A 14165-nucleotide genomic window follows, 5' to 3' on the forward strand; every position below is an offset into this window, starting at 1 on the left:
AATCATTGATATAAATGACAAATAACTGAACGCAGAACCTATCCTTGTGGCACACCACTGGCCGTAAGCCTCCTGTTAAAGTAACAATGCTCTACTTTTTTAAACAGAAGACAGAAACTGAAAAAGCCAAGAGCTGCCCGACACTGTCCCCAACAGACAGTCTCGTAACAGAGACAGCACTGGGTGAAATGTAGAATAAAGGGTAAGCTACTTGTTTGAGTCAGAAGGCAAGTTTTCTCAACTTTATTAAAACACGATGAAGTCCCTGAGGAAAAGCAAAAATAAGTAAATATGCAAGAAAAAGCTCTCTCTTGACTCTGTCCCACCATCCGGTGTATTGAATACAGGAGTCGGCTGCAAAGGACGTTAATTAGGCAACTTTTGGAATACTGTGTTCAATTTGGTTTCCTTGCTAGAGGAAAGATGTTGTGAAACTTGAAAGTGTTCAGAAAAAGATTTACAAGGAAAATGCTAGCTTGGAGGGTTTGAGCTGCAGGGAGAGGCTGGATAGGCTGGGGCTATTTTCTCTAGAGTGTTGGAGGCTGAGGGATGACCTTGTTAAGATTTATAAAATCATGATGGACATGGATAAGGTAAATAGCCAAGGCCTTTTTTCCCCAGGGCAGGGGAGCCCAAAGTTAGATGACGTAGGTTTAAAGTGAGAGGGTTAAGATTTACAAGGGACCAGACAGGCAATTTTTTCATGCTGAGGGGGATACATGTGTGGAACAAGCCGCCAGAAGTAGTGGTCAAGGCTGGAACAATTACAACATTTAAAAGGCATCTGAATGGGTACATGAATAGGGTTTAAGAGGGATATGGACCAAATGCTGGCAAATGAGACTAGATTAATTTAGGATATCAGATTGGTATGGATGTGTTGGATCAAAGGATCTGTTCCCATGCTGTATACCTCTATGACTATCCACTCCTGGGCAGGGACCACATAGGCCAAAACGCAAGATCTACTTTTCTCAATCAAAATCAAATCCCTGGTCTGTCCCAATCAAACACAGCAAGGACAGGGACACGGATTTCAAAATCCAGAGGAAAATTCCTCCTGTCATTTTAACAAAAGTATAAAACTTCCCTCACACCACCTCATTAAGCACATCTAATAACAACTCTCTACTCTTAAATGAAAAATGCAAACACAAAAGTCAAGCCCCCCTCAACATCACCCCCAACGGGGAGCAGGGACTGGACAGGGTTAGGTACAGAATAAAGCTCACCCTACACTTAAAACAGAAAATTTAAAGTTTCCTCAATTCTTAAACTAAAATAAGGTTCCAGTAATGCTCAGGGAAAAAAAAGAAAATAAATAAACAAACAAAAAACTGGCTTTCTTGCATTCTGTCCCTACTTGGAGCAGGGCAGTAAGAGGTTGAAATTTTCCTTAGAATGAACTTTCCTTGAATCGGTCAAACACCGAAGGAAAGTAAAAATCTAAACCTCCTCATCTCTGTCCTCAATTTCTCCTTAAACCACGATAAAGTCCTGGTTACCTGAGGAAAAGCAAAAATAAATAAATAAATAAATATGCAAGGAAAAGCTCTCCCTTGACTCTGTCCCCACCATCCAGTGCAATGAACACAGGAGTCGGGATGCCATATTGCGGGTGTACAGGACATTGGTTCGGCAACTTTTGAAATACTCAATTTCGGGGACTGGGACAACACCAGGTTAAAATAAAGGCCCCTTTGGCCATAACAACCCTCTACCACCACCTTCTACCATCAAAGTTTCGTCTCCAATTGGCTCTTTCTCGCTGGATCCGATATGATCCAATCTTACTAACGAATTTATCATGCGGGACCTTGTTGAACACTTTGCTGAGGTCCGTGTAGACAACATCTGTTTTGCCTTCAATCTTCATGATAACCACTTCAGAAAACTCCATCAAGTTAGTGAGATACTATTTTCTACGCATAAAGCCATGCTGACTATTTTTAATTAGTCCATGACCTTTCCAAATGCATGTAAAACCAATCTCTCTGAATCCTCTCCAACAACCTACCCACCACTGACATCAAACTCTCTGGTCTATCATTCCCTGGCCTGTCCTTGCAGCCTTCCTTAAACAATGGCACATTGGAAAGTGCTAATCTTGCAGCACCTCACCCATGGCTGTCAATGATACCAATCTCTTTGCAAGGGGCCCCACAAACATTTCCCTGGCTTCCCACAATGTTCTGAGATACTCCTGATCAGGCCCCAGAATTTATCTACCTTTTAAGGCCTTCAGCACCTCCTCTTCTGTAATGTGGACTTTTTTCAAAACGTCACTATTTATTTCATCTATTTCCCTAGCTTCCATGTCTTTCTCCACAGTAAATACTGACGCGAAGGATTTGTTTAGTATCTCATCGGTCTTCTGTGATTCCACAACAGAGAGCCTTGTTGGTCCTTAAGGGGGCTTATTCAATTCCTAGTTTTTTTTTTGCCTTTAATATACTTGTAGAATCCCTGAGGATTCAAATGAAATATTAAACTGAGGTCACATCTGTCCTCTCAGATGGGGCAATTCCCAAGATGCCATTCAAAGAGCAGGACAATTCTTTCCAGTGCCCTAGTTAATTTATATTCCCAACCAGTAGCATTAACCTCAAATGGTATCTCCATATAAATATACTGGCTACAAGAATAGGTCAGAGGCTAAGTATCCTACAGCAAGTAACTCACCGTCTGACTTCCCAAAGCTTATCTACCATCTATAACGCACAAGTCAGGAATACTTAGCTGGATGGGTGCAGCTCCAACAACATTCAAGCAGCTTGTCATCATCAAGGCCAAAGCAGCCAGCTTGATTCGTGCCACATTCACAAGCATTCACTCTTTCCACCACCAGCGCTCAGTAGCATCAATGTATACTATCTAAAAGATTCACTGCAAACGTTCACCCAAGATTCTGATACACCACCTTTCAAAACATTGGCCACTTCCACCCAGAAGCTCAAGGACATCAGAAACATAGGAACACTACCACCAGCAAGTTCCCCTGCAAGCCACTCACCATCCTAACCTGGAAACATTCCTTCACTGTAGCTGGATTAAAATCCTGGAATTCCCTCCCTACCAACATTCCGTAGCGCTTCAAGAGGTGAGATGTTAAAGGGTTAATTTATTCTGCTGACATGTAAGAAATTGGACGTCCGGCGGGGGGGGGGTTCTGTCTTGCAGGCAGGATGTGACAATCTAATCATACACTGTAAACACTGTTTAACCTAATCACACACTATTTTAAGAAAGTTAAAAATCACAACACCAGGTTATATTCCAACAAGTTTAATTGGAAGCACACTAGCTTTTGGAGCGATGCTCCTTCATCAGGTGGTAGTGGAGGGCTCAATCCCAACACAGAATTTATAGCAAAGATTTACAATGATAGTCATCTGATGCAGCAGTGACGCTCCAAAAGCTAGTGTGCCTCCAATTAAACCTGTTGGACTATAACCTGGTGTTGTGTGATTTTTAACTTTGTTTTAAGAAAATAATCTTATTGCTTTGTTATTGGATGGCATGTGACTATGGGGGAGTGGCTGGTGGTTGTCTTGTGAGCATTACTGATGGTGATGTAACAGCTTGTATAAAAAGGAGCACTGTTCCCTTGTTCAGAGAGATCTCTTGACATGGCTTTGCAACATGTTAAGTGATCCTCCGAAGTTTGTACGTGGAATATCATTTTGGCTTACTTATATCTTAGATTCCTTAGTGTGGAAACTGTAAAGAGAATAAGACACGTGTCCAGGTGGGGTCAAGACCTTCAGCCTCCCTTGGTTCTTCCAATAATGCCTTCCACTGCTGTAACTATGAGCAACATCCATGATGCTCTTTGCTGTAAATTAACTATACAGTTCATTGAAAAATTGCTGTTCCAGAGAAGACCGTGAACTCATGTCTCTGTGCACATGGGCGATTACTTTCTCTCCCTCCAGGGCCCAGTTTTAAGACGTAAGAGGTAAAACTACACTGCGTCTCTGAGTGATTTGCTTTGACTGAGGGGAGAAAACAGGAAGACAATATTAATGTAGTCAGCAGGATCCAAATGAATAGTTATGATCAGATGATGTCAGCGGCCACCCAGAACATCAGTGTCTTGAGACAGATTTTAAAGGTAAGATTTTAAACCTTGGTCTCTCTCGATATTCCTGCATGCTGGAGATGGTCCCTCATTCGATCGCTCTCTATTCTATGGATTCCCCAAATTGGTAATTAGTTCAGTCGAGAGACAGAGTTTTGCAAGCGCGCTGGCAGGCAGAGGTTCGGGTCCTCTGCACTACATTGGGGAGATGGGTGTAACTGAAGTTCGAGTCGTCTGCGCTGAACTGGGATTCAAGTCCCCTGGAATGGGTTTGACTGACGTTTGAATTCTCTATACAGTACTGGGATTGGAGTGGGTGTGATCAAGGTTCAAGTTCTCTGTGCCATACTGGGCTATGAGTACCCTAGGGTGGGTGTAATTGAGGTTCAAGCTCTGTGTGTTTAAGCGAGGTTTGAGCCCCTGTGAGGAGTAAAGTGAGAAAGGGGTTAAAGCCCTCTAGTGACAAAATTTGAGGTTCTGCGAGTCATTGTTCTGGGTGAAGAGAGTGGCTTGGACTGCAGCACCAAGTGATCCACTGCGAGGGCTTTTTCTTTTTAGAAGTGGAATTTCAGCAAGAGGATGCAACAAAAAAACCTGAGAAAATGCTGAAATTAAGGTTGTACTAATACTTGGGTTGAAAAAGAAAAGTTTCAATGTAAATTGTGCCATGCTGAGAGTGTTCGATGTTCATAAAGTTTGGTTTGTTAAAATACTGGTTCGGAAAATCCTTCTAAGTAACTGTTTTGCCTTGTTTGAATCAGGATCTCCATTCAGTGTATTTGGTGGGCTGTGTAGTGGGGCAGGTTTTGGTTTTACATTGAAATTCTACAACATTTTGTCCTTTTTAGAGCGATCAAACTTGTAACTTTAAAACAAATGGAGTGCCTTGAGCCCCTGTTTGTTTGAAATTCTACAATGCTGAAAATGTGCTGCTGGAAAAGCGCAGCAGGTCAGGCAGCATCCAAGGAGCAGGAAATTCGACATTTCGGGCATAAGCCCTTCATCAGGGCTTATGCCCGAAATGTCAAATTTCCTGCTCCTTGGATGCTGCCTGACCTGCTGCGCTTTTCCAGCAACACATTTTCAGCTCTGATACTCCAGCATCTGCAGACCTCACTTTCTCCCTGAAATTCTACAATGCCTGTTTAAAAAAAACAGTTGGGTCAATGGTCATGCTTTAGCCAGATGAGAATATTATTACAATGTCTTTGTTGCTGCTGTGTTTTTAATGCATTTTGAATTTTTGTTAAGATTTTAAATAATATTAGAACTTGAGGCTGAGCTGTTTCAGTTCTGTTAATTATTATACTACATTGGCCCTCATCATATTGCAAATTCAAAGAATGTTGATCTCTACTAATGTTGCCATTGTAATTCCGACTGTTTTATTTGGGAAGGTTCATTTGGAGAACATACCATCAGGAACATCCTCCCTGCATCTACTCTGTCTAATCTTATCAGAATTTTAAGTCTCCATGAGATCCCCCCATTTGTTTAAACTTCAGCAAAAACAATCCTAACCTATTCAATCTCTCCTCAGATGCGAGTCTCGTCATTCCCAGAATCAACCTGGTTAACCTTCACTGCACTCCCTCAAGAGCAAGAGCATCCTTCCTCAGGAAAGAAGACCAAAACTGCACACACTATTCTCGGTATGGCCTCACCAAGGTTATATATAAATGCAACAACACATTCCCGCTCCTATACTCAAAACCTTTCGCAATGAAGGCCAACATACCATTTGCCTTCTTTACTGCCTGCTGCAGCTGCATACTTACCTTCAGCTCAAGGGCACCCAGGTCCCACTGCACACTCCCCTCTCCCAATTTACAGCCATTCAGGTAGTAATCGGCCTTCCTGTTTTTGCTTCCGAAGTGAATAACCTCATTTATCCAAATTACACTGCATCTGTTATTAACCTGTCCCCTCACCCAACCTGTTCAGACCATGCTGAAGGATCTCTGCCTTCTCATCACAGCTCACCTTCCCACACAGCTTGGTATCATCTGCAAACTCTGATGTTACATTTTGTTCCCTCATCCGAATCATTAATATATACATTGTGAATAGCTGGCTCCCTGTGGCACTCGTCTAATTACTGTCTGCCAATTTGAAAAAGGTCCCATTAATTCCTATCTTTATTTCCTCTTTGCCAAGCAGTATTCTATTCATCTCAATATACTTGCCCCAATCCCATGCGCTTTGATCTTGCACAATAATCTCTTATGCAGGACCCTGTCAATTGCTTTCTGCAAGTCCTAATATACCACATCAACTGGCTCCCCTTTGTCAACTTTACTAGCTATATCTTCGTAGAATTCCAGCATATCTGTCAAGCATGATTTTCCCCTTCACAACTCCACACAGTCTGATTCTGTCACTGCTTTTTAAATGCTCCGCTATGACGTCCTTGATAATGGATTTGTGAATTTTCTCCACTAGTGATGTTAGGCTTACTGGTCTATAATTCCCTGTTCTCTCTCTACCTCCCTTTTTTGAATACTGGAGTGACATTAGCTACCCTCTAGTCTCCAGGGATTATTCCAGAGTCTATAGAAGCCTGGAAGATGACCATCATTGCATGCACTATTTCTAGACCCACTTCTGTAAGTACTCTGGGATATAGATTATCAGACCCTGGAGATTTATCTGCCTTCAATCCCACTGATTTTTCCAGCACTGTTTCTCTACTTCTATTGACCTCCCTCAGTTCTTCTCTCTTACTAAATCTTACATTCTCCAACATTTCTGGCATATGGTTTGTGTTTTCTTTTGTGAATCCAAGTATATATTCAGCTGCTTAGCCATGTTTTTGTCCCCTACTGTACATTCCCCCATTTCTGTCTGTAGGGACCCACATTTGTCTTCATCAATTTCTTTCACTTTACACACCTGTAGAAACTTAGTGTCAGTCTTTATGTTTCCTGCAAGCTTACTTTCATACTGTATTTTCCCCTTCTTAATCAATTTCTTGGTACTTCTTTGCTGAATTCTAAACTGCTCTCAATACTCAGACCTACTTTTTTTTTGGCCTATCTGTGTGCTCTTCCTTGGATCAGATACTTGCTCTAATTTCCTTCATAAGACAATGGATAGGCCCTCTTATCCATTTTGCTTTTGTGTCAGACAGGAACAAACAGTTGTTGCAGTTCCCTTATGCGTTCCTTAAATGTTGCCATTTTTTGCCTATCCACTGTTATCCCTTTAAGTAATTCTCCCCAATCTATCAAGGCCAATTTACCTTCATCGTTTCCTTTATTAAAATTCAGCACCTTAGTATCTGAATGAACTATCTCACTCTCCATTTTGATAAAATGTTGTATTATGTTATGGTCACTCAGCCTCAAGGGGTCTTATGCAGCTAGACTGAAATATGCTGCCAGTTCTGCTGTGACTAACATATAGTATCAGTAGTAATCCTGAGATCAGTACCTTTTTGGGATCCGATTTCTTAACTTTCTTCCTAGCTCCTAGTATTCTGCTTTTAGGACCTCATCCCTTTCTGTACTTATTTAACAACAATGAACTATTTATTATACATGAACAATGAACTGATGACACATAACTCAACTAGTTAACAATTTAATTGCCTTAAAAGTTCCCCTTCAGACGGACACAAAAAAACCTGGGAAGGCAATGCACTGGTCCCTGTCCATAGGATTTGCTTGTCAGGACCTGCTGCACTTAAATCTCACTTCTCCAGGTATTTTTTGAATGGTTCACAAATGACAAAATCACTTAGCTTTTTGTTGAAAGCTGCAGCATACAGCAATAGAGGAGAGAAAATAAATTGGTTTACTGTCGACTTTTTTTTGCTGAGAGAGAGAGAGAGAGAGAGAGAGATGCATGCGCACACACACACACGCCTTCCCTTTCTAGTGGTCTGAAAGCTTCTGATAATGATGATAATTAATTGTCACTTGTGCTGTACACGAAAAACACAATAAAATATAGTGAAAAAGCTTCAATTGTCTCCATTCAAATACTTCAAGACTGAAAAGAATAAAAAGACAAAAGTCTACCTTCGCTCCACCACCTCCATCATGAACCTTAAGCCCTGAGGGTGGCTGACCAACAACACGCATGCAGCCATGTGCCTGCTGGACCCATCAACATCAGAGTCACCATCTCCTTGTCACTGGGCCCACCAGTCCGACAGGCCACAAATGTTGGGACCTGTGCTGGACCCACACTCACTCAGCAACCAGGAGCTGCCCACCTCCCCAACCTTGCCTCACTGACAACAAGGAACCAAATCAGATAGTAGGTGGAAGGCTTTTGTCAGCAACAACTGATAACCACTCTACAAACCAATCAGCTGTCTGCTGCCATCAAAATCTCACTTCGTATACACCCACGTGCTAGGCTGTCTACAATCAACCTCTTCCATTAGTTGAACAAAGCCATGTAAATGTCATTTACATTGAGTTTTGGTAAATTGTTTTTAATATGTGCTGAGAAACCCTTCCACAATCTTTGATTTTGAACAGTCCTTTTCCTATTTCAGTCCACAATCAAAAATACAGAAAAATGAAGAGATTTGGTCTTTATACATTCAAAACATTTCAAATGAAATCATCAAAACAGTACATGTAATACAATTTGCTTTTTTGCAAGCTCTGGTCACTTTGTCCAGCTTTGTGCTACATTCAGTGAAAACAGGTGGTATAATAAAAATTTGCCTCGATAAAGGGCCGTTAACAAAGTAAAGTATCTTCTACTCCAGAAAACCTATTTTTGAAGAATAGAACTGGAGCCAATCTCTAAGTTAATTTATAAAATGTGTATTGAAATACACATTACACATACACCCAAACTGCTAATAAGACGTAGCCACAAACACAAAAGCAAAATACTGTGAATACTGGATCCACAATTTTAGTCTGTGTCTATTTATAACAGGAACAAACAAGTATTTAAGCCCTGGCCTGTATACAATTAAATATAATCAATTAATTACAGTTAACAAAATTAATGGACAGTTAACGAAAGGTTCTGACTTTTAGCCAATATTCTGGAAAATACAGTCCACTTAAGTAATTAACAGCAGTTAACACTATGACATTTTGGGGATTTACTAAAAGGTTCTTCATTTAAGATCGAGATATGCAAAAAAAAACTGAAGGATGAATCAGATTTTGGACTTTAGAAAGATGAGAAAGTGCAGTTATTTTGAGCAGCACTTTCTGACTTTTTCAGAATTTCAGTATCTCTTTTTCAGGATACATTTTATATTTCGTGATAGTATTAAATGCATAATAATGGGCAATCAATCAAGCCTGAAATCAATAAAACTGAAATAAAATGAGTTTAAAATGTGATTCTCAATTTAACAGATTGTGACCATTCAAGCTGTCAATCAGAATTATGCTGTGGGTGAGATATTTTGTGCTTGACCAACAATATATTTGATACATCAGTGACATTATAATACAAGTCTTCGAACTGCGCAGAACATCAATAATGAGCAACGATAGATTTATTGAAAACAAGGAACTCCTAAATAGCACACGGTTAAATTATATAATAATTATTATCCTTCTGGAATTTCCAGATACTTAGGTACTGCAGATGTTTAACTGACATGAACTTTGGTTCTGTTCAAGCAAAAACATTAAAATTGTTATGCAAGCTCACAACATCAAAATTTAACATTTTTCAAATGTGTGCTTTCAGCATCTTAAATAGTCATTACAAGAGTTAGAACATAGAACATAAAACAATACAGCACAGAGCAGGCCCTTTGTCCTAGCTTAACCACCTATCCATGTAGCTACCCAATTTCCGCTTAAAGGTCACCGATGATTCTGACTCTTCCACTCCCACAGGCAGCGCATTCCATGCCCCCACCACTCTCCAGGTAAAGAACCTAGCCCTGACATCACCACCTATATCTTCCACCCTTCACCTTAAATTTATGTCCCCTTGTAACACTCTGTTGTATCCAGGGAAAAAGTCTCTGACTGTCTACTCTATCCATTCCCCTGATCATCTTATAAACCTCTATCAAGTCACCCCTCATCCTTCATCGCTCCAATGAGAAAAGGCCTTTCACTCTCAACCTATCCTCGTACGACCTATTCTCCATTCCAGGCAACATCCTGGTAAATCTCCTCTGCATCCTCTCCAAAGCTTCCACATCTTTCCTAAAATGAGGCGACCAGAACTGCACACAGCACTCCAAATGTGGCCTTACCAAGGTCCTGTACAGCTGCAACATCACCTCACGACTCTTGAATTCAATCCCTCTGCTAATGAACGCGAATACACCATAGGTCTTCTTGCAAGCTTTATCCACCTGAGTGGCAACTTTCAAAGATCTATGAACATAAACCCCAAGATCCCTCTGCTCCTCCACCTTACTAAGAACCCTACCGTTAACCCTGTATTCCACATTCTTATTTGTCCTTCCGAAATGGATAACCTCACACTTGACAGGGTTGAACTCCATCTGCCCTCCTCAGCCCAGCTCTGCATCATATCTAAGTCCCTTTGCAGCTGACAACAGCCCTCCTCACTGTCCACAACTCCACCAATCTTCATATCATCTGCAAATTTACTGACCCACCCTTCCACTCCCTCTTCCAAGTCATTAATAACAATTACAAACAGCAGAGGACCCAGAACTGATCCCTGCGGAACTCCACTTGTAACTGGGCTCCAGGCTGAATATTTACCATCTACCACCATTCTCTGACTTCGACCGGTTAGCCAGTTCTCTATCCAACTGGCCAAACTTCCCACTATCCCATGCCTCCTGACTCTTTGCATAAGCCTACCATGGGGAACCTTATCAAGTGCCTTACTAAAATCCATGTACACTACATCCACTGCTCTACCCTCATCCACATGCTTGGTCACCTCCTCAAAGAATTCAATAAGACTTGTAAGGCAAGACCTACCCCTCACAAATCCGTGCTGGCTGTCCCTAATCAAGCAGTGTCTTTCCAGATACTCATAAATCCTATCCCTCAGTACCTTTTCCATTACTTTGCCCACCACCGAAGTAAGACCAACTGGCCTGTAATTCCCGGGGTTATCCCGATTCCCTTTTTTTGAACAAGGGCACAACATTCGCCACTCTCCAGTCCCCTGGTACCACCCCCGTTGACAGTGAAGACGAAAAGATCATTGCCAACGGTTCTGCAATTTCCTCTCTTGCTTCCCACATAATCCTAGGATATATCCCGTCAAGCCTGGGGGGACTTGTCTATCCTCAAGTTTTTCAAAATGTCCAACACATCTTCCTTCCTAACAAGTATCTCTTCTAACTTACCAGTCCATTTCATACACTCCTCTTCAACAATACGGTCCCTCTCATTTGTAAATACTGAAGAAAAGTACTCATTCAAGACCTCTCCTATCTCTTCCAATTCAATACACAGTCTCCCACCACTGTCCTTGATCAGACCTACCCTCGTTCTCGTAATGACCAAATGCGAAGCAAATGTTTGCAATATGAAGTGAAAATAATGGGGAGGTGACTGCCTACTGGCATTTTTGCTAGAATATTAATCCAGTGACCCAGGTAACATCTGGGGACCTGGGTTTGATCCCAGCCATTGCAGATAGTGAAATTTGACTTCCAGAATGCAATTAATGCTGGGCAGGCTGACAGACTTGATTAAAGTTCAGGGTTATTGAGAAAAAGGGATAGAAGCAATTTAAATTCAAAATTGGCTGAATGATAGGAAGCAGAGGGTAGAGGTCAATGATATTTTCTGGCCCCGAGGAAGGTTTTTAGTGAGTTCCCTAGGGGCTGATAGTGGGATCCTTGCTGCTCCTGATCTTTATGAATGATCAAAATCTTCATGTGCAGGAAACAAGTTCAAAGTTGACAAATGATTCGAAACTTGGGTTTTGATTTGATTTATTATTGTCATATGTACTAAGACACTGAAAAGTATTGTTTTGTGTACTAACCAGACAAATCACACCTAACACAAGTACATTAAGGAAATAGAACAGAATGCAAAATACAGTGTTATATGTAGCTTATAAACAGAGATGACAACAGTGTAGAGTTCCAAAAGACAGACATAGTGGATGGATAGTTGCAGATGAGTTTCAATAGAGACATATGAGGGGATGTGCTTTGCTTGGATGAATACAGGAGTACAATTCTGAAGGGTTGGTAGGACCAGAGGGACCTGCGTGTACATAAGCACAGATCATTAACGGTTGCAAGGACACTTGAAACAGCAATCAATGAAGTATACACTATCTGTGGCATTATTAATAAGGCCAGAGAATAGACAAGCAAGGAAGATATTATTGAACTTGTTTAAGATACTTTGTAGACCTCAGTTCTGGAATCTGCACTATAGAAAGGATATAAAAACTTTGGAGATAGTGCAGACGGATTTACAAGAACGACTTAAGAGATGAAAAATTTCAGTTATGAGGACAGATTAAAGAAATGCAGGAGTATGCCATTCAGTCTTTGAGCCTACTCAGCCAGTGATAATGGATCATAGCTGATCATCCAGCTGAATAGCCTGTTTCTGATTTTTCTCCATCTGTTTTAGTGCCTTTAACCCAAAGTGTTATATCCAACTCCTTCTTGAGGCCAGACAATGTTTTGTTCGCGATCACCTTCTATGGTACCAAATTGTCCAAGCTCGCCACTCTCTGGGTAAAAGGATTTCTCCTCATCTCACTTCTAAATGGTTTATCCTATCTCTTTAGATAGTGACCACTGGCTCTGGACTCCCACCATATCAGGACATCCTTCCTGCATCTACTCTATCTCGTCCTGGTGGAATTTTATAGGTTTCTATGAGATCACCACTCATTCTTCTCAACCTCAGTGAAAATAATCCTAACAAATTCAACATCTCAATCTGGACAGCCCAGGAATCGGTAAGCTTGGTCACTGTACTCCTCTACAGCAAGTACATCCTTCCTCAAATTACGAGACCAAAACTGCACACAGTATTCCAGATGTAGTTTCACTAATGCTTTGTTTAATTGTAGCAAGACATTACCACTCCTGTACTAAAATCCTCTTGATGAAAGTCCACAATCCATTTGGTTTCTTTACTACCTGCTGCATTTTGCATGGTCACTTCCACTGACTGTTGTACAAGACGCACCGTACTCGTTGCAGATTTCCCAATCTGAATACATAGTGATGCAGATAATAATCTGCCTCCCTCTTTTGCTATGAAACTGAATTTAACTACATTATATTGCACCTACTGTGCATTTGCCCACTCACTCAGATTATTCAAAGCACAGTGAAGCATCTCTGCATCCTCCTCTCAGCTCACCGTCCCACTCAGTTTTGTCTCATGTGCAAATCTGGAGATATTACTTTTAGTTCCCTCATTTAAATCATTAGTGTATGTTGTCAATAGCTGGAGTCTGAGCACTGATCTCTGCAGCACTGCACTAGGCTCTGCCTGCCATTCAGAAAAGACCTGTTTATTAATCTACAAATCATTAGTCCTCTTTGTTTCCTGTCTGTCAACTGCTTTTGTCTCCATCTCAATTCACTACCACCAATACAATGCTATTTAATTTTACACACTAATTTTAATGTGTGTGACTTTGATGAAGGCTTTCTGAAAGTCCAAATAAATCATGTCCAATGGCTTCTCTTCTTCAATTCTACAAGTTATATCTTCAAAGAATTCCAGTAGATTTGTCAAGAATGATTCCCCTTTGTTAAATCCCTGCTGACTCTGTCTGATCCTGTCACTGTTTTTGAAATGCTCAGCTGTGGACTCGAGCATTTTTCACATTCCCAATGTAAGGCTGACTGGTGCGTAATTCCTAGTTTTCTCTCTGCCTCCTTTTTTAAATACATGCGGTTACATTAGCTACCATCCAATCCACAGGAACTATTCCAGAGTCTATAGAATCCTGGAAGATGACCAGCAATGCACCCACTATTTCTAGGATCACTCCCCAAAAAGGTAGGACTGTTCTCATTAGAAACAAGGCTCAGAGGAAATCTAATAGAAGATCACAGAATCATGAAGAGGCTGGACAGAGCAGATAGGGAAAAACTGTTTGCATTCATAATGGAATTAAGAACCAAAGGGCACAGATTTGCAAAAGAAACATATGTGAGCTGAGA

General features: G+C 41.0%; 1 protein-coding gene across 1 annotated transcript in view; it reads right to left on the reverse strand.

Annotated features, from left to right (window-relative positions):
• Positions 1-14165, reverse strand: part of cdc40 (cell division cycle 40 homolog (S. cerevisiae)) — a 134217-nt gene that overhangs the window by 106223 nt on the left and 13829 nt on the right. The window lies entirely within an intron of this gene.

The sequence above is a fragment of the Hemiscyllium ocellatum genome, chromosome 3 (genome assembly GCF_020745735.1).
Source record: "Hemiscyllium ocellatum isolate sHemOce1 chromosome 3, sHemOce1.pat.X.cur, whole genome shotgun sequence".
NCBI classification, from domain to species: Eukaryota; Metazoa; Chordata; class Chondrichthyes; order Orectolobiformes; family Hemiscylliidae; genus Hemiscyllium; species Hemiscyllium ocellatum.